Consider the following 21,229-nt stretch of genomic DNA (forward strand, 5'->3'; position numbering starts at 1 on the left):
ATAAAGTTCCCATGTATGCCTTTGCAGGTAGACTCCAAAGGATTGTATACTGACAATAGTTGTTTTAAATGAAATTTCTCTACATCTTCCTGAGGGATTTAGTTGGTAATATGCAGAAATGCAGATGATGATCTATTTATGTTTATTTTACATATTGCTACTTTGCTGAAGTTAATTGCTTCATTAGTTTTTATTTGGCTTTCTAGAGTTCACTAAATAAACTGTGAGGGCCAAAATTTGATATACAGGGTGTTATTTGGGTGACTCTCCTTAATATTGGGGTCCTGGAAATATGAGGGACTCTTTTAGGTTTAATCTCCCCTTTGAACTTTCCTTTTTATATATTCCTCCCAGGCCAGTAAGAAAAGGAGCCTCTGAGCTTTAGTTCATAAAGGATCAGATTTTATTACTTGGGAATTAATTAAACCACAAAGGTGAAACCAATTAAGAAAATAAGGAAGTAGAAATATAGATAGATAGTCTTAACTCTAAGCTTAGCCTATGCAATCCCAGAGCGTTCCCAATTAAGCTAGTTCAAAGGAATTTAGGGTTTTCCTTAATTAAACTCAGCAACCCTGGTCAGTCTACAGTTATAGCAGTTACTCGAAACAGAGCAAAACATGTGCCATCACCAGGTCCAGGACACCACCAGACTCCTCGCCAGACTGAAAGAGCAAGAGCTTTTGAACATGCCCCACCTACCAGAAGTTGCCTCCCTTCTGGTGGCATTCAGTTTTTCCTCCCCCAAGGGGAGGTCCTTCTCAGTAGCATACGTAATCTGAGGGTGGGCCAGGTGTGGCCCCTCCCAAATGATTCAGCTAAAACTTTCGATATTACTCTTTACCACAAATAATTTTTACCACAAAACTATCATATCATCTGCAAAAAGTGATACTTTTTTTTCTTTATTGACTATGCTCATTCCTTTCATTTCCTCCTCTTGTCTTATTACTATAGTTAGCATTTCTAGTAAAATATTGACTAGTAATGGTAATAATGAACAGCTTTGCTTCATTTCTGATCTTATTGGAAAGGTTTCCAGCTTTTCCCCCATTATAGATAATTTTGGCTCTTGATTATTAATGGAAACTACTGATCATTTTAAGGAAAATCCATTTATTCCTATACTTTCTGTGTGTTTTTTAAATAAGAATGCATGTTGTATTTTGTCAAAAGCTTTCTCTGAATCTATTAAAATGATCGTATAATCTTTGTTGCTTTTGTTATTTGTATGGTCAACACTTATAGTTTTCCTCATGTATTTCTTTTTTATTTTTATCTTCATTTATTTATTTATTTATTTACTTAGTGGGGCAATGAGGGTTAAATGACTTGCCCAGAGTCACACAGCTAGTAAGTGTCTAGTGTCTGAGGCCGGATTTGAACTCAGGTCCTCCTGAATCCAGGGTTGGTGCTTTATCCACTGTGCTACCTAGCTGCACTTACTTTTCCTCATATTGAACCAGCCCTGCATCCCTGGTATAAATCTAGCCTGGTTATAGTGTATGATCTTTGTGATATATTGCCTTAATCTACTTAGTATTTTACTTAATATTTTTGCATCAATATTCATTAGGAAAAATGGCCATACAGTATTCTTGTTTTGTTTTGACCTCTCACTTGTTGATCATATTTGTGTCATAGAGGGAATTTGGTAGGACTCCTTTATTTTTTCAGACAGTTTCTATAGTATTGGAATTAATTGTTCTTTAAATGTTTGGTATAATTTACTTGTAAATCCTTTTCTTTTTTGCGGGGGGGGGGTGAGGCAACTGGGGTTAAGTGACTTGCCCAGGGTCACACAGCTAGTAAGTGTCAGGTTGTCTGAGGCCGGATTTGAACTCAAGTCCTCCTGAATCCAGGGCCGGTGCTTCATTCACTGCACCACCTAGCTGCCCCATTTGTAAATCCATCTAATCTTGAGACTTTTTTTTTCCTTTGGGAGTTCATTTATGGCTTGTGCAATTTATTTCTCCAAGATAACATTATTTAAATATTCTATTTCCTATTCTTTTAATCTGGGAAATTTATATTTTTATAAATAATCATCAATTTCATTTAGATCGTCAGTGTTATTGGCACATAAGTAGACTAAATGCCTCCTAATAATTGCTTTTATTTCTTCTTCATCAGTTGTAAATTCACCTTTTTAATTTTTGATACTGGTGATTTGATTTTCTTTTTTTTTTTAATCAATTTAGTTAATGGCTTAACTATTTTATTGGTTTTCCTTTTCAAAAACCAGATCCTTGCTTTATTTATTAGCTTAATGGATTTTTTTACTTTCAATTTTGTTAATCTCTCCTTTGATTTTCAGGATTTCTATTATGGTGTTTAATTGGATGTTTTTAATTTGTTGTTCTTCTAGGTATTTTTAGGTGCATGCATAGTTCATTGATTTACTCTTTCTTTAATTGGTGTAAATGGTTAGAGCTATACATTTCCCCCGTAAATACTGTTTCAGCTGCATCCCATGTATTTTAGCATGTTATCTCATTGTGGTCATTATTTTTAATGAAATTATCAATTGTTTGTTCTTCAACCCATTATTCTTTAGGATTAATTACTTTCAATTAATTTTTAGTCTATACTTCAAAGGCCTTTATTGAATGTAAATTTTATTTTATTACCTAAAGGGTGGGTTTAATATTTCTGCTTTTCCACATTTGTTTGTGAAGTTTTTAATGCCCTAATACATGATCAATTTTTGTTAAAATGCTATTCACAGCTAAGAAAGAGATATACTTCTTTCTGTTTCCATTCAATGGTCTATTATATCTAACTTTTCTAAAATTTTATTTATCTCCTTAACTTCTTCCTTACTTATTTTTAAGTTAGATTTATCTAGGTCTGAGAGGGATAAATTAAAGTCCTCTCACTATCATAGTTTTACTGTTTATTTTCTCGATTTAATTTTCTTCTAAGGTTTTACATACCATGACACTTGATGCATATATGTTCAATAATGATATTAATTCATTGTCTGTAGTACCTTTTAGAAAAATGCAGTTTTCTTGCTTATCTCTCTTTTTTTTTTTTTTTGCGGGGCAATGGGGGTTAAATGACTTGCCCAGGGTCACACAGCTAGTAAGTGTCAAGTGTCTGAGGCCGGATTTGAACTCAGGTACTCCTGAATCCAGGGCCAGTGCTTTATCCACTGCACCACCTAGCCACCTCCTCTTGCTTATCTCTTAATTAGGTCTATTTTTGCTTTCTCTGAGTTCACAATTGTTACCGCTGATTTTTTTTTTTACTTCAACTGAAGTATAACTGCTTCTGCTCCAACCCCTTATTTTGATTTTATATGTATTTTTCTATTTCAAATATGGCATTGGTTTTTTTTTGTAAATAGCATATTGTTGTATTCTAGTTTCTAATCTAGTATGCTGTTCTCTTCCATTTTATGGGTATATTCATTCTATTCACATTCACAGTTATGATTGCTACCTATATGTTTATCTCCATCTCATTCCCTTTATTCTTCCTTTTCTTTTTTTCTTCTCACCTCTTCAATATTCTGTTTTACAGCTGACCACTGCTTCTTTTAATTTATATTCCCATTATCCACCCTTCCCCTCCCTTCATTCCTTTTCTTTCTACTTCCCTGTTAGATGAGATGAATTTCTGTACCCAACTGTGTATACACACATGTATATTTTTCCTTCCTTGAACCAGTTCAGATGAGAGTGAGGTTCAAGTATTGCCTGCTTTCCTAGACTACTCCATCTAGTGCATAAACTCTTCTTTGTGCACCCTATTTACATGAGTTAAAATCTTCCCCATTTTTTCTCACACTTCTCCCCTTTCCTAGTGCATTCTTCTTCCTCACCCTTCCATTCTTCTTTTGAGATCATCCAAACATAAAAGAATTATATCCAGGCCTTCTCTCTCTTTAGATTCCTTCTAAAACTCCTGGTGATGATAAAGTTCTGAGGGTTACATGTTTTATTTCTCCATATAAGAATGTAATAGTTTAAACTTGTTTAATCTCTTATGATTTTTCACTCATCTTTATCTTTATGCTCCTTTTGAGTCTTATGTTTGAATGTCAAATTTTCTATTCAACTCTGGTCCTTTCATCAAGAACACTTTAATGTCCTCTATTTCCTTAAAGATCCAATTGTTTTCCCCTATAGAATTATACTCAGTTTTTCTGGATAGGTTATTCTTGGTTGTGAGCCTCAATTCTTTGCCTTCTAGAATATCATATTCCTATATAATGGTGACTGTGAAAGCTTGTGTGATCCTGACTGTGGCTTTATACTTCAAGTTCTTCCTTCTGTCTCTTTGCATTATTTTTTCCATGATCTAAGAGCTCTGAATTTGGGGTATAATATTACTCAGAGTTTTCATTTTGTGGTCTCTTTCTGGAAGTGACTGGTAAATTTTATATTACCTGCTGGTTCAGAGATCTGGGCAATTTTCTTGAAATTTCTTGAAATCTGATTTTCTTTATTCTTGTTTGTTGTTGTTCACAGCTTTCAGGTAGTTCATTTATTCTTAAATTATCTCTCTTTTGGTCTTTTTTCCAAGTCAGTTGTTTTTTCTATGAGTTTTAAATACATTCTTCTGGGGTTTTTTTCAGTCTTTTGACTTTGTTTTATTTTGTCTCGCTGTCTCATGGAGTCATTAGCCAATTCTAATTTTCAAGGAACTTCTCTTCAGTAAGGTTTTTTTAAACCAAACTATTAATTTTTCATTAATTATTTCTTCCATAACTCATATTTTAAAAAATATTTTGTTACATTTTAAGTTAACTATCTCCCTTCCTCCCTCCCTCCCCTTCACTAGAGAAAACCACCATTTCTCTCTCTCTCTCTTTCTTTCTCTATTTCTCAAACACACACACACACACACACACGCACACACACACGTAAAACCATACTTTGCATACTTCTACTTTTCAGATCTTTCTCTGAAAGTAGATAGCATCTTCTTTCATAGGTTCTTAGTAGTTGATTTGGTTATTTATAATACTCCAAATAACTTAGTCATTCAGTTATTCTTGAAACAATAATGCTGTTACTGTATACAACATTCTCTTAATTCTGCCCATTTCACTCTTCATTATTTCATGTAAGTCTTTCCATGTTTTTCTAAAATCAACCTGCGCATAGCTTCTTACAGTATAGTATTATTCCATCACAATCATATACCACAACTTGTTTAGCCATTTCTCAAATGATGGGAATCCCCTCAATTTCCATTTCTTTGCCCCCACAAAGAGAGCTACTGTAAATATTTTAGAATATGTTATTTTCCTTTTTCCCTTATCACCTTGGAAAACAGATAATGGTATTTCTGGATCAAAGGTTATGTACAGCTTTATAACCCTTTGGGCATAATTCCAGATTGCTTTCCAGGATGGTTGGATCATTTTACAGTTCTGCCAACAGTTTATTAGTGTCCCAATTTTTCCACATACCCTCCAACATTTTTCATTTTCCCCTTCTATCATTTTAGCCAATCTGATAGGTGTAAGATGACATCTCAAAGTAGTTTTAATTTTCATTTCTCTAATCAATAATGATTTAGAGCATTTTTCATATTGTGATGAATGATAAACCCGAGAGACAGAATTTCTGGGTAATTAATATTCAATTTATTAATCAGGCTAGCTAATAATCAATAAGTTGATGATCAGTGGTTTCTCTTGGTAACCAAAGACAAAACCATGGAGACACTGAAGCTTTAAATAACTTTGTAAAAGGGGATGCCCCTAACAAGAGAAATCAACCCTGATTGGTGCACATTTGGTGAAGAGGTAGCCTAAAAAAGTCTTCACTTTCTCCTGTTGAGAACAGAGGCTTGATCATGAGACTCAGCCACCTCCAGTAATCTGGAGTAATCCATATCCAATCAGACCACTCTGGTTTTCTCCTTCATGAGCTTGGTCACCCTAAACTCCAGTGGAGGAATACGAGAACTTGGACCTATTCCCTCATGGCAAGAATTTACCTAGATTAGATTCTATTTACATGCCAAACAGAAGTAAGGTGTTCTAATTTGTTGGGATCCTGCCCAAAATAAAAGAGCATATTCCCAGAGGATTAGGGCAATCTCCTCTATCAGCCATGCCCTATAGAGACAGGCAGACTAACCTACAGGGGCTGGTCCCTAGATGAGGAAATAAAAAACCTGAATCCTAATTAATAATTGGTTATTAATGTAATATAAAACAAGAATTTCTCTCAATATGTCTATGTATAGTTTTGTTTTGTTTTGTTTTGTTTTGTTTTTTAGTGAGGCAATTGGGGTTAAGTGACTTGCCCAGGGTCATACAGCTAGTAAGTGTTAAGTGTCTGAGGCCAGATTTGAACTGAGGTACTCCTGACTCCAGGGCTGGTGCTCTATCCACTGCACCACCTAGCTGCCCCTAGTTTTGATTTTTTCATCAAAAAACTTCCTGTTCATATAATTTGATCATTTATCAATTGGGGAATAACTCATATTCTTATAAATTTGACAAAGTTCTCCATATATTTGGGATATGAGGCTTTTATCTAAGAAACTTCCTATAAATTTTTCCCCCAAATTTTCTTCTTTCCTTATCATCTTGGCTACATTGGTTTTATTTGTACAAAAACCTTTTAATTTAATGTAATCAAAATTATCCATTTTATATCTCACAATGCTTTCAGTCTCTCATTTATTAATAAATTCTTCCCCTAACCATAAGTCTGATAGGTAATATGTTCTATGTTCTTCTAATTTACTTATGATATCTCCCTTTATATCCAGGTCATGTATCCATTTGGACCTTATCTTGGTAAATGCTGTAGATATTGGTCTATACCCAATTTCTGCCAGACTGCTTTCCAGTTTTCCCAGCAATTTTTTTTTTTACCAAATAGTGAATCCTTATCTCACAAATATAAATCTTTACATTTATTAAACACAAGATTACTATAATTATTTAATGTACATTGTATGTCTACTCTGTTCCACTTATCCATCTTTCTGTTTCTTAGCCACTACCAGATAGTTTTGATAATTACCACCTCATAATACAGTTTAAGATCTGGTACTGCTAAACCTCCTTCCTTTAAAATTTTTCATCAATTCCTTAGTATTCTTGACCTTTTATTCTTCCAAATGAATTTTGTTATTATTTTTTATGGTTCAATAAAATAATTTTTGGTAATTTAATTGGGATAGCATTGAATAAATGGAGTAGTTTGGATCATTTGGTTTTTTTAATCATTTTTAACTCCTTTAAGTTTTCTAGGAATTCTTTTTGGGCTTGTGTCTGATCTGCTTCTTTCTTTGAATCTTTACTTGCAGATGTTTTCAAATTGTTATCTTCTATGTTTGACTCTTGAGCCTCCCTGTCACCATTGTGGCTCTTTATGTTTGGGTTCTTTTTTTTTTTTTTTTCATTCTTCCAGCCACTTCTTGACTTTGACTTTATCTTGGTGTTGGATTCTGTTCACTTCTTGGGGTTGGGGTAGATGTCTAGTCTGAGCTTCTGTCTTCTTACATACTTCTACTGCTTTCACAGTTCAATCTGGAGACCTTCACATTTTCAGTGCTTCCAAAGTTATGTGATCTGGGGAGAGGTTTGGTCACTGCTCTTTCATGTTAGTTCTGTGAGTTGGGTTTGACTTGTATATAGTTGAGTTTCAATAGACTGCTGTTCTACTTAGTTGCTGTTAAACCACTGGAAAATTCTATAGATTGAGAGAAACTGAACTTCTAGCTCCCCTTTGGTCTTGGTCTCTTGCCCTGGTAGTTTCAGTGCAGGTTAATGTGTTGGGCTTATGTTTAGAACTGAGTTCCTGCTCTGCTCCTGGGCTCAGAGCCAAACATCTAAGTTTCTGCAACTTTTCTGTGCTCAGCACTCAACTATGAACCTGGTTGCTTAAAATTGCTCTTCTCTGCCTTAGGTCTGTGACCCAGAACTGGATCATAGGCAACAGAGCTACCAAATTGCATGCTTTCATGCTCCTAGAGCTAGTTCAGGGGTCCCTTGAGTTTTCTTTCTGCCATGGTGCTTCCTGTCCTGATGCTCCCTTTCAGTACCTGGACACTAGAATGCTTCCAAACCCACCACATGCTACTCATCAGCTCCCATCCCCAGTCTCTACAGACCTCTCCATTTATCTCCCTAAGCTGCCTTGCACTGGAAAAATGACTCACTGTCACTTTTTCTTGGCTTTCATAATGAGAAATATTTCTGGAGTGTTTCCTAGATGATCATGGATGAGGTGTGCTGGGTGAGCTAGGACAAAACTCTTCCTCTCACTGCACCATCTTCTATTCAGTTTCCCAGAAGACTTCTCCAGATGTATGCCTTATATAGTAACAGATATACAAGGAAAGACACACAGCTTAACCACTCTCCACAGTTCCAATGGTCTACCAAAATGAAACTTCACCAGACTCTTTTTCCAACACCTTTATAAGCATATTAATATTAAGTCCAGTTTAAGAACATGGAACCAGTAACCTGGAACTTGTTCTGAGTGGGGAAAGGGTCAGGGTATAATCTTGGAGACTCCTAAAGATGATTGTGATAAAGGGAATGATGTGCAGGCAGTCAGCATTCTTGACTATGCCACATGGTACCGTGTTGCTCAGTACCCATCCTGGGATGTTTAGAAAAGCAAGCGGTTGCCCTGTCATCTTAAATCTCCGCATGTCCAAGTGACAGATGTCACTTTGAAAGGTCTAAAATAGCCCAAGTTTGCAGGGATTGTTTTTATGTTTGTTTTTGAGGCAGGAACATTAAAGCTACCACTAATAGGCCAGGGGCAGCTAGGTGGCACAATGGATAGAGCACTGGCCCTGGATTCAGGAGGACCTGAGTTCAAATCCAGCCTCAGACACTTAACACTTGCTAGCTGTGTGACCCTAGGCAAGTCACTTAACCCCAATTGCCTCACCAAAAAAAAAAAAACCCACAAAAAAACAGTAATAGGCCATAATTTCTGAGAAGCTTAATTTTAATCTTTTTTTCCCTAGAAAACTTTGAGTCTTGGCCCATTCCCATTGGCCAGTAAGAGCCTAAGCCCTCATTATGTCTTTGTCAATTGTCACCCAAAGAGATGATTCTGAGAACTGGTTGTTATCTTCTGTCAACTCTGAGGCCTAATATTTATTCTTTCAACAAATATCTATTTAGTACTTCTATGGGAAGCAACATGGATAGTGGGAAAAGGATTAGCTCCTGAGTCAGAGACTCTGGATTCAAATCCTGACCTTTATACTTACTTCTTATGTAACTTTGGAAAAGTCATTGAACCTCCCTGGGCCTCAGGTTCCTCAACTGTAAAAAGATAGGGCTAGACTAGATGGTCCTTCAAGTTCAAGATCTAAACAATGAAAAAATTCTTCTGCCACCTCTAATGGTAGTGGCATCTTTGGTTATGGTAGAAATGAGAAGAGGGGGAAAGAATTAGGAGAAAATATTTCCTAATAATATTATAGACTTAGAGCTAGAAAAGACTTCAGTCAGCTCTAAGTGGTAGAGTGGATAGGGTGCTGGGCCTGAAGTCAGGAAGACTTCAATTCAAATCTAGCCTCAGAAACTTACTAGCTGTGTGACCTTAGGTAAGTCACTTAACATCTGTCTGACTCGATTTCCTCAACTGTAAAATGGGTCAAATAATAGCACCTATCTGCCAGGGTTCCTGTGAGGATCAAGTAAAATAATATTTATGAAGTGCTTAGCCTAATACCTACCACATAGGAGGTACTTAATAAAGATTAGGTATTATTATTATTATTATTTAGGGCAGCTAGGTGGTACAGTGAATAAAGTGCCAGGCCTCAAGTCATGAAGGCCTGAGTTCAAATCTGGCCTTAGACACCAGCTATGTGACCCTGGACAAGTCACTTCACCCTGTTTACCTCAGTTTCCTTATCTCTGCAATGATCCGGAATAGGAAATGGCAAACTACTACAGTATCTTTGCCAAGAAAATCCCAAGAGGGACCACAAAAAGTCAGACACAACTGAAAAAAAACTAAACAACAACAAAGTTATTGTTACCATCTAATTCAACCCCTTCACTGAGATGCAAGAGGCTAAATTGTTTGCCCAAAGTTATATATACAGGTAGTGTCCTCTGATGCCAAATCCAACACTATACCACATTGCTTCTCAGTTAATTTCTCCCTACCCTCCAGGTGATTTCAACATTATTCATCTATACTGATGCGTCAGTTATTCATTCAGATGTTAATTAGTATTCAATGTCTTGTTGATGTTCGATCATTTCTAACTCTTTATGACCTCGTCTGAGGTGGTTTGCTCTTTCCTTCTCCAGCTCATTTTACAAATGAGGAAACTGAGGCAAACAGGATGAAGTGTCTTCCTGACTCCAGCCAGGCTCATCACTCTATCCACTGGGCCACCTAGCTGCCCTTTCAATGTCTTATCACTTGCTATAACAAATACCATACTTTAACAAATAGTCTCAGAGGCACAACTCAAAACAAAAAATATAGCTTAAGACTGTACTAAGGCTTTCTGGACACCCTTCAAAGTTTACAAAGGTCTTCCTCATAGCTGTGCCCTTAGGTAGGTGTAACAAGTATTATTATCTTCAGTTTTGCATTTGAGGAAAAGGGGGATCTGAGAAACTACAGTGATGGTCACAGAGCTGCTAAATAACTATATAAGGCAAGATTCTATCTTTAAGTCTGATCCTTTTTCCACTACGTGATGTTCCTGCTCCAGAGCTCTAAGCACATTCTGAGGGGCTTTGATGTATATTTTATATATGAAGTTTTGGCAGTTTTCAATTGTCCTCATTCAATATAAGCTGATTTAGATTTTTCAACAGTAACCCTCTTTCCTGAGGAAAGCGAGCACAGGATTCCTTTCCTTTTTGTTTCTGTAAATTGGGAAGGACGTATCAGTCTTGTGACCTGTGACCATCAGAGTCTTTCAACTTCTGATGCAGGCACACTTGAGAGAAGAGGCGATGATTCTGAAGGTGTTGTCATGGGTCCAGCAATTGATGACCTTGGGACATAGATTCATCACCACCAAACCCTTCTGTGTTCTCTGTGTCTAAGACTTTGGTTGGTTTAAAACATAGTATGGCACACCAGACCTTCTCAGGGTCCTACATACATAGTATAGGGAAATACAGAAACACACTGGAAAAAAAATATCCAGGAAAAACACACTCTCCTCCATCCTCTCCACCCAAAAGTCCCACATTCCTCTACCACTCTCCCTTAATGTGCTTTCTCTCTCTTCTTTCAAAAAGAAACATCTGCTGTACAGCCTAGAACACCGCTCCAGAGGGACTGCTCTTTCCTATCTGCAGATGGTACAGGGGAGGAGAGACTCTATTACCTAAGAGTTGCTGCCTTCTTTCCCCACTACATGTCCAGCTGTCCTTGCTACCAACACATGTTGCTGTCTTTTATGTGCAATCTGTAATATACAAGGCATTTTAAATGACTTCCCCTGAGTCACACAGCTAGTAAATGTCTGAACCTGATTTGAACTCAGGAAGATGAGTCTTCCTGATTCCAAGTTCAGTGCTCTATCTGCTGCACCACCTAGCTGCCCTCTTCTTCTAATGTCCATTAAAAAAACCAGACCAAAATCAATTAGGAAAGTAAAATTAAAGGTGCAGCTCTAGCATCCCCTGAACTAAAGAGATTGCTTGTTCCTTTTAGTCTCTTGGTAGTCTAATACTGGTCTTAACACACATAGCCTGATGTTACTTTAGTTAGTCTTGTAGCAACTGTTGGGTTGTTCAGTAATCATATTGCAGTACCCAAAAGTGCCCTTGGCACGAAGGGAAGGGAAGAGGTCGGGAAGAAGAGAAGAATTTTATTAAGCATCTATTGTGTGCCAGGTACATAGTACTAAATGCTTTATAGATGTTACCTCATTTAACCTTACAACAACCCTGAGAAGTAAGTGCTATTATGATCCTTATTTAATAGTAGAGGAGACTGAGGCAAACCAGAGTGAGTTGCCCAAGGTCACACTAGTTAGAAAGTATCTGATACCAGATTTGAACTCAGATCTTCCTGACTCCAGGCCCAGTCCTCTAGTTGCTGTCTCCCTGTCCCCACAGCCTCTTGGGTATATGAATGACTAAGATGGCACAACAGAATGTTTTCTAGCCTAATTAATGGAAAAAGACATGGCCTGATTCTAACTAGACTGCTGGGAGCCAGGAATAGATAAATCAGGAGGGTGCACTTCATGCCCTGAAATGAGAGGCCACAACATGTAGAAAGGAAGAAGGAAGGAGTGGGGAGTGGGGAGGAGCAGAAAGAGTTTATTCCCCTTTTTTTTTTTTGGCCATCTGACTTTGGAATTAGCTTCCTTAAACTGAACCTGCTTTTCATAGCTTATTTTAGCCCTTCCTCTGTTTCTGAACCCATGGTTGGGTTGTTTTTTTTTTTTTTTTTGTCGTTGTTGTTTTTTTGGTTTGGTTTGGGTTTTTTTAGACTTAAAGGGTGTTTTGGTATGTTCCCTATACTTCCCACTCTTATCACTTCATCCCACTTCATCAGTGCCTTCCTATTTGAGTTATCAAAAAGGGCAGGTCTACATTTTCCAGATTGCTACTTTTTTCTGCATACACATTAGCCTATCTATAATGCAATTATACTAATTCCACTGGCTCCCTACAGTGCAATTATATTAATTCCCTTGTCTCCATGCCAACATAAGGTTTCTAATTCACATTTGGTACAGAAAATGTATGTACTAGCTCTTAACTCTAGGTTCTTAAACTCTGACATGTCCCTCTCTGACTCTAAACTCCCATCCTTCAGCATTTACCAGGAGAGAGGACCCTCTCAGTGATCTCACCCTTCCTAGAAGCATAGATATAGCAATCAATTTATTAAATGCCTACTATGTGCCATGTACTGTGTGCTACGCACTGGACATGGACGGTTCCTCAGGGGCCCTAGTCCAACCCCTTTATTGTACAAATAAAGAAACTGAGGCCCAGAGAAATTAAATGATTAGCCCAAAATTACACAGGTGACTCAAAACCTCCATTATCTGGCCAATCTATTGGTCTCCTTCTGATTTTACTTACCTAACTTTAGGGTTCCTTACACAGTCTGGATCTCAGTACTATTGAGAGTACCCCTGAGTACTTTGTCCCTTGATCTCCAGCATTTCCACCGTTCCTTTTCTTTCTTTTTTTTTTTTTTTTTTTTGGTGAGGCAATTGGGGTTAAGTGACTTGCCCAGGGTCACACAGCCAGTGTCAAGTGCCTGAGGCCGGATTTGAACTGAGGTCCTCCTGACTCCAGGGCCAGTGCTCTATCCACTGCACCACCTAGCTGCCCCACCACCATTCCTTTTCTCCACCTCCCTCTCTATCAACTGTTACTGGAGAAATTTATAAGTGTATGCTTATTTGATCCAATATACATTCATGCTGTTTCCTTACTGCTACTCAGAATTGCTTTTATTTCCTTTTGGTTCTACAGAATGCCACAGAACATCTGTTGTCAACCTTTTCTAGAGGCTTCTAGAAATAGCACAGCAGATAGAACACTGGCCTTGGAAAGAGGAAGACCCAAGTTTGAATGCTGCCTCAAATACTAGTTGTGTGATCCTGGGCAAGTCACTTAATTTCTTTCTGCCTCCACTTAGCACCTTCCTCCTAGGGGTGTTGTGAAGATCAAATGATATAAAATATGTAAAGGGTTTGCAAAGCGTGAAGGGCTGTATAAATATTAATTGTTTCTTCCTTTAATCAGACTTTCATCCCTATCCCTCCTCCACATATTCCATAGTTCACTTTGCTCCTGATTTTATAGAGGCCATTGAGACCATCCATTATGAAACTACTCAACTAACCTTCTCCAGATCTCAACATTTCTTCTTCCTCTTGTCCCAAAGGAAGAGGTATTACTGTTCCATTCTAAAGCCAACTCTTAAATTTACCTTAATCCCACCCCTTCCCGCCACCTATGGGGTATTAATCCATCAATTATCCCAAGAGATAGGCATCTCTTACATATTCAATCTCTCCTTTTCCACTAGTTCTTCCCCCTTCACCTCCAAATTCCACATCTCCCTTATCCTGTGTGGGAAAGAAACCTCCCCGAGTCCTGCTACTCTCCATCCTCCCACTTTGCTAAACTTCTTGAAGGAGTAGTTTACACTCAGTAGTCCCACTTCCTCATCAGCCACTTAAACCTTAACTCCTTGGAATCTGACTCTCCCCTCTCTACTCTTACTGCAATTACTCTCTTAATGACCACCAATTCATTTCAGCCAGCATTTACTAAATACTAAATCCACTATGCAAAGCACTGTGCTAGGCACTGGTGACAAAAATCAAAGATCTCCATCTAAAAGGAATAACGAGTTGTTCACAGTATATGTGCAGTTTCATGCACAATCATCTTTTTTAAAAAAAAAATTATACTGTTATGCAAACGCTTGCTTTATTCCATAACAAAATAAATATTTTTAAATGAAAAATCTCCTACCCTCAAGAACCTTACCTTATATTTGGTGGCAGGAAAGGGTACAGATAATAATACCATTTTAAAGCACTTTACAAATATGATCTCATTTGATCTTCACAACAACGCTGGGAAGTGTTATTATCTCCATTTTACAGATGTGGAAACTGAGGCAGACAAGTTGAGTGACTTGCCTAGGTTCATATGGCAAAGAAGTATCTTGAGGCTAGCTTTGAATTTCAGTCTTCCTGACTCCAGGTTGAGTGTCCCATGCACTGCACCACTTAGCTAGATAAGAATAATAGCCATGTAATTAAATGATCAAGGAAATGATCAGAAAAAGAGAGACTCTAGGAAAATTTGTGAGGGGAGAAAACACTAACTTGGGGGTTCAGGGAAGGATTCATGGATGAAGTGATGCTTGAGCTGAGCCTCAAAGGAATATAAGGATTTCAAAAGACGAGATGCAGAGAATGGGTATTTCAGGTAGAGCTTGTGACTTGAAATTTCAAGTTTGGGGAATGACTAGAAGTTCAGTTTGGCTTGAATAAAGGATCTAAAAGAGAATAAAATGAAAGGAGACTGGGATAGTTGGAGGGAGAGGTTGAAAAGCCTTAAATGCCAGGTTATGATCCTAGAGGCCATAAAGGGATTTTAGCCAGGGTAGACCTATGCCCTTAGGAAGATTATTTTGGCATCCATATGAAAAAAAAAAATGATTCAGAAAAGGTGAATGCAGGGGGCAGGAACCATAGTTAGAAGGCTGAAATATGGTGGTGGATGACTATAAGAGATGTGCAGAGGTCAAATTGAGGGAAATTTTCATGAAGGAAGTGAAATTTTAGGTCATTTTTTAATGTGGATTATATTAGTACCTTCATCTTTCTACTGAATTGCATCTCTGAGAGAGGGGTATCTGGCCAATACATATTTCCCTCATAACCTTTCTTCCTCTTTTCTTCTATCTTTTTTCTTTTGTTCCTCTTTGTCTTCTCTTTTCATTTTTCTTTTTCCTTTCCTTTTATTTTCCTTTCTTCCTTCCTTCCTTCCTTTCTTTCTCTCTTTCTCTTTCTCTTTCTTTTCTTTCTTTCTTTCTTTCTTTCTTTCTTTCTTTCTTTCTTTCTTTCTTTCTTTCTTTCTTTCTTTCTCTCTCTCTCTCTCTCTCTCTCTCTCTCTCTCTCTCTCTCTCTCTCTCTCTCTTTCTTTCTTTCTTTCTTTCTTTGCCTCTTAGTGGCATCTAGTGGTATCCTTGGGCATTGCTTAGCCTCACCAGTAGACCAAGGGAGATACAGATTTCTGTTCTGTTGCATCTTTCCTCTGGACAACTATAAAGCTCCTTACCAGACAGCTCTCATTCTCTTTGGCTAACACTGTCATTCCTCTCTGGCAAGTTTGAATTTTTCATGATTGTAAGTGCTTATTGAGAGTTTTATATTATGGTAGAGTTTATAGAATGTGCTATAAGTTCTTCATATTAGAAGGACCAAGTGTGTCAGATGGCTCAAATGATTTCAGAATATCTTTTGTGACTTTTAAAATAATCTTGTATAATTTACTATGATTTCTCCTATCTGGGAAAAATGCACTTTAAATACAAATAACTACAAGTAGATATTATCATTTTAATTTGAAATACTAGTTTTCATCCTACTATCTCTATTAAGTGCAAATGTGCCACTGAATCAATTGATGCAGCTTGGGCCTTCGAAGCATTCTTAAATCCCTATCCTTATGTCACTCCCTGTAGCACCAGGAATGGTACTTTATGCATGACAGATAGATACTCAATAAATGTTCATGGATGCTGTCAACATTTTTTAAACTAGACCTATGATTTCATTAGTGTAAAGAGCTCTAAGTAAGGAGCTTGTCAACCAGTCATGATTGGCATCTTCTCCATAATTTGTAATCCTGGAGGGTTGCCTGAACCACTAAGAACTTGATTTGCCCGTGGTCATACAGCCAAGCTAGTATATATCAGGCAAGGTGGGAATACAGGCTTTGACTCTGAAGCCAACTCCCCACCCACTACACCAGGATGCTTCTTGCTGGTGGTATTATAAGACTTTAATAAAGATGGGAATAGAGACCAAACTCCAATCCAGCTGTTCTCCTATTTTCCACCTGCCCTGGCCTTTCTGTGTTTCTAATTTTTTATTTGTATTCCTCTCCATTAGAGGGAACAGTTACAAAGAAATGTTAGTATATTCTTTTTGTATATTCTACGTGTTTAAGTTCATGGACACTAGGTTAAGAACCTTTGATATACTGGAACGCTGGGGGGAGGAGGATAATACAGAGGTGGAGGGAGATGGAGTTAAGATATATGTGATGTATCAAACGGAATTTGGCAACTTCAGAATAAAGCAGTAAACTTAAATTTTAATTGTATTACTCAGATCATAGCCTTATAGATTTAGAAATATAAGAGATTTTAGAGATCAACTAGTCCAGCCTCTTTCATTTTTTTTTTTTGGAGTTAATTGAGATTAAGTGACTTGTCCAGGGTTACACAGCTAGTTGAACTCAGGTCCTCCTGACTCCAGGACCGATGTTCTATCCATTTCACCACTTAGCTGCCCCAGCCTCTTTCATTTTACAAATGAGGATGCAAGGATTCCAGAGAAGCTAAGTGATTTTCCCCAAGGTTACTCACTATATGTTTGTTGACTGACTATTTAACAGTGATATTAGGGGAATTTGCCCTAATTCATCTGCTTCTGGGTTTTACTCCAATAGGGAACTAAACCTTTCTTCTTCCTCATGAGTGATTTTGTTTTCACAAAGCCAAAGGACATTTATAGCAAATTTGAGCTGTCAGTCTCACAGATGGGTCAGAGGAAAATCTCACCAGTGTTTTAAGATTATTTTACCCTTACTCTACAATTGTATTTTTATTTTCTACTTTAATTCCCCTTTCTCATCTCAATAGTGACAGAGATGTAGCTCTTCTTTCTTCATTCTCTTCAATTCTGTACTTTTTCTCAAACCTCTTAAGTACAAGTATTGTTGGGGTAGCCACTAGCCCTATAAGAGCACCGAAGTCTTTTAGATTGACCATGAGAACAAACACAATCTACTTTGCTTTCATTTTAGTGTGGCTTTGCTGCTGACCTTCTTTGTATCTGACCATACCTAAAGGTACATGCATACATGTAAACACAGGCAAATTTTTGTAATGTATACATTTCAAAATACCTTGCCTTGTTGCCTACTCATTGCCTGCCATAGGCTTTTTTAAAGTCACCTACTTTCCTACTAGGGGCACCTAGGTGGTGCAGTGAATAGAGCACTGGCCCTAAAGTTGGGAGGACCAGAGTTCAAATATCACCTCAGACACTTACTAGCTGTGTGACCCTGGGCAAGTCACTTAACCCCAATTGCCTTAAAAAAAATCCGGGGCCATCTCCAGTCATCCTGATATATATCTTGATACTGGTTCTAGATGGCTTTGGAGCTGAACATAAAGTTGGTGACCTTGCACAGCCCTCCCTCACTTAAATCCAATTCACTGAAAGTCATGACATCACCCTGATGTCATGGTCCCCTCTTCCACAATGAAGGACAAACAACAACAACAATAACCATCTTCCTACTCAGTCCCTACTCCCTCAGGAGGTACTGAGATGCAATGGAGCTGGGTTTGAATTCTGCCTCTGCAATTTACTGCCTCTGTGGCCTCTGACTTTTAAGATTCCTTATCTGTAAAGTGACTGGGTTGTACTAGATGATGTCTGAATTTCCTTCTAGCTTTACATTGGTCATTGCTAAATGTAGCTCTCTAAACCTGGCATGTTTAGGTGTGAGTTTGGTTTTTTGTTTATTTGTTTGGGGTTTTTTTGGGGGGGGGGATGGGGTGAGGTGGGGGAGGGGTGGAGGCTTTACATCAACTCATAGGAGGACCAAGGGGCACTTTAATTTTTCATGAAATTGAAAATTTTTTCCTTTGGCAATTGTTTAGTTACTAACGCAAATTGTCTACATTGAGAGAAACCATTTCAAACAAACTTCCCTGAAAGGAATCTTGAGAACTGTGACAGTTATTTCTGATTGCTCAATACTCAATCCTTACAAAAAAGTTGAGTCCATTCATTGCACAGAAGTTCATTTGGGTCATTGTACCAGGTAGATGTAAAGGCTATAGGGAGGAGAAACATTTTCAGCTTGTTTTTTTTTTCTTTCTTCTTAAGACAAACCAATTCAGTGACATTTTCTGCACAGTAGTTTGTAGTAAAGGAGGAAGGAACAAACAGCAAATTAATCAGACAGGAAGCAAATAACCACAGAAGGAGGTCTGTCTCTGACTCAGTGTGTGTCACACTCAGCCAGAACTCCAAAACTTGTCTAAAATGGCTGGTTTGACTACTACATGTTGGTCCTAGAAGATGATTCGGTTTTCAGGGATGGCCGTCGGACTTATTGTAGGTCTCATGTGTCCTCTCTGCCTGTGCCCCAAGTCATCCATGTTCTGTGGTGTCATTTGACGGTAAGAGAAACTGCATTTTGAGCTAGACTTATTTCCTTTACAAAGTCCTGAGAAGAACAAAATGGCTTTTAGTGGGGCATCTATGGTGTCAAAATGAAAGGGCTTGGCTTGCAAGGAAATGATCATTTCTCACTATGGCTTCATGTAGATACCACAGCCTGGGAGTATTAACTAGCCATCGCAGGGAGAGACATTAAGGGATGAGTAACTGCAACTCTAAACTGTTGATGAGCAAAAAACTTTACTAGCATTATTTTTCCTTTTCATTAGAGAAGTCTTAACCTCTTTGAAATACATTTATATTCTGAAATTGATATTTATTTCTGTACTTGTATTTTTCTATATATGGTAATATGTGGCCAAATATTTATTACTGAGCTATTGGTTTAGCCAGGACCTATGTTAGACTTCTAGTAAAGGAAGGATTTGGAAGCCTCAAACAAATGGATAAACATTAGTATGATGTGTGTTGCCATGCAACTATAGTAATATTGTTTCTTTTAGTTACAGGGGAAAGGATCTTTATTTTATTTTTAAATTAACTTATTTTATTTTAAAATTATTTTCACAAAAGATTTCTGGGAAAAGAGGATATTATATTTGAGATTTCATAAAGTATGTATCCAACATAAATGTTTTTTGAAACTGTAGTACTTTGAAAATCATTCTCAGATTATTAACAAGCATTTACTAAATTATTGAAATGCCAGCTTCTTTTAGAAAATATTTCCAGGCCAATGTGGCAATCATTTATCAAGCAACTATTACATTCAAAGCACTGAGCTAGGCACTGAAGATGAAAGAAGGAAGGAAGGAGGGAGGGAAGGAAGGAAGGAAAGAAGGAAAACCAAATACTAATATACAGTTAATGTCCTCAAGGAGATTATATTCTATTGAAGGGATACAACATATAGTTAAATATGTATATGATCCTTCCTTTGAGAAGGACAGTAGAAAGATTACTAACAATTAACATAAGAAAGGATCTCATTAGGAGATGATATGTGATCTGATCCTCAAGAAAGCTAGAAATTCTAAGAGTCAGTGATGAAGAGGAGGGAATTCCAGGGATAAGGGATAGGCACAGAAATGGTATTTGAAAGGCTGAGTTCAGAGAACACCAGGTAGTTCAGTTTTTCTGAAATGTAGAATGTATGGGGAAGGGGTGTGATGAGCAATGAGCCTGGGAAGGAAGGTAGAAGCCATATTGTATAAGGGTTTAAATATCAAGCTGAAGAGGGCATACACTATCTGAGGCACCATTGAAGGTCCTTTGACAGGGAGGTGACAAGGTCATACTTACACTCCAAAATGTCATTTTGGCAGCAGGGAGGAGGATGAATTGGAAAGCAGAGGGAGGACTAATTAGGAGGAAGATGAATGTGAGAGGTAATGAAGGCCTCAACTAGGTGGCGCGACTGGAGAGAAGAGGGTAGATATGAGGAACGTTGTAGAGGTAGATGGAGTTAGCAAGAATTGGCAACTGATTAGATGTAGGAGGTGGGGGAGAAGGAAGAGTTGAGGATGACCCCAGAGTTGGGAGCCCAGATGATGGTGTTTTCTACAGAAACAAAAAAAGTTTGGAGGAAGGTTAGATTCAGAAGATGGAGAAAACAAACACCTTTTTGAACATGTGGAGTTTGACTTCTATACAGGACATACAGTTTGAGATGTACGAGAGGCCACTGGTGATGCTGGATTAGATTGATTGTAACCTCTAAATCCCCAAGATTTAGCTATGTTCTCATAGACAGTTGATAGGTTGACTGAGTTCCCACATGGGGAGTTTACTTTTTTCCTTTTAAAATTTTTTTAATTTAATTTTCAGTTTCAATTTCAAATGCTCTCCCTCCCTCTCTCTCTCTCTGCCACCCATTGAGGAGGCAAGAAATTACAATACCCCATTATACATATTTCCAGGGGATGAAAAAGCAAGGAAAATAAAGAAAGAGAAAAAAATATGTTTCATTCTGCCCTTTCAGTCTATCAGTTCTCAATCTGGAGGTGGATAAACATTTTTCATCATGAGTGTTTTGGAATTAAAGTGGATCACTGTATTGATCAGAGTTACTAAATCTTTCACAGCTTTACAATATTGCAGTTACTGTGTACATTGTTCTGGTTTTGTTTACTTCACTTTGTATCAATTTATATAAGTCTTCCCAGGTTTTTCTGAAACTGTCCCCTTCATAATTTCTTACAGCACAATAATATTCCATCACATTCATATACCATATGTGTTATTAAAATTATTGGGGACTAGGCTGGGTTTTCTAAAATATTACTAAATTATATATTAATGGCTATTGTACCAATTTTGACATTTATTA

At 37.6% G+C, this 21,229-nt stretch overlaps 1 protein-coding gene across 4 annotated transcripts in view; it reads left to right on the forward strand.

Moving 5' to 3' along the window:
- WIPF1 (WAS/WASL interacting protein family member 1) overlaps positions 1-21,229 on the forward strand; it is a 188,744-nt gene that overhangs the window by 119,232 nt on the left and 48,283 nt on the right. The window contains exon 1 of one of the 4 annotated variants that reach the window (XM_043998019.1): positions 18,753-18,899. The exons of the other annotated variants lie outside the window; for them this stretch is intronic. The gene's annotated coding sequence lies outside the window, so the exon portion shown is untranslated. Of the gene's footprint in view, positions 1-18,752; positions 18,900-21,229 lie in introns of those variants that run through there. 4 annotated transcript variants of the gene reach the window in all.

Source organism: Dromiciops gliroides, chromosome 3, assembly GCF_019393635.1.
Source record: "Dromiciops gliroides isolate mDroGli1 chromosome 3, mDroGli1.pri, whole genome shotgun sequence".
NCBI classification, from domain to species: Eukaryota; Metazoa; Chordata; class Mammalia; order Microbiotheria; family Microbiotheriidae; genus Dromiciops; species Dromiciops gliroides.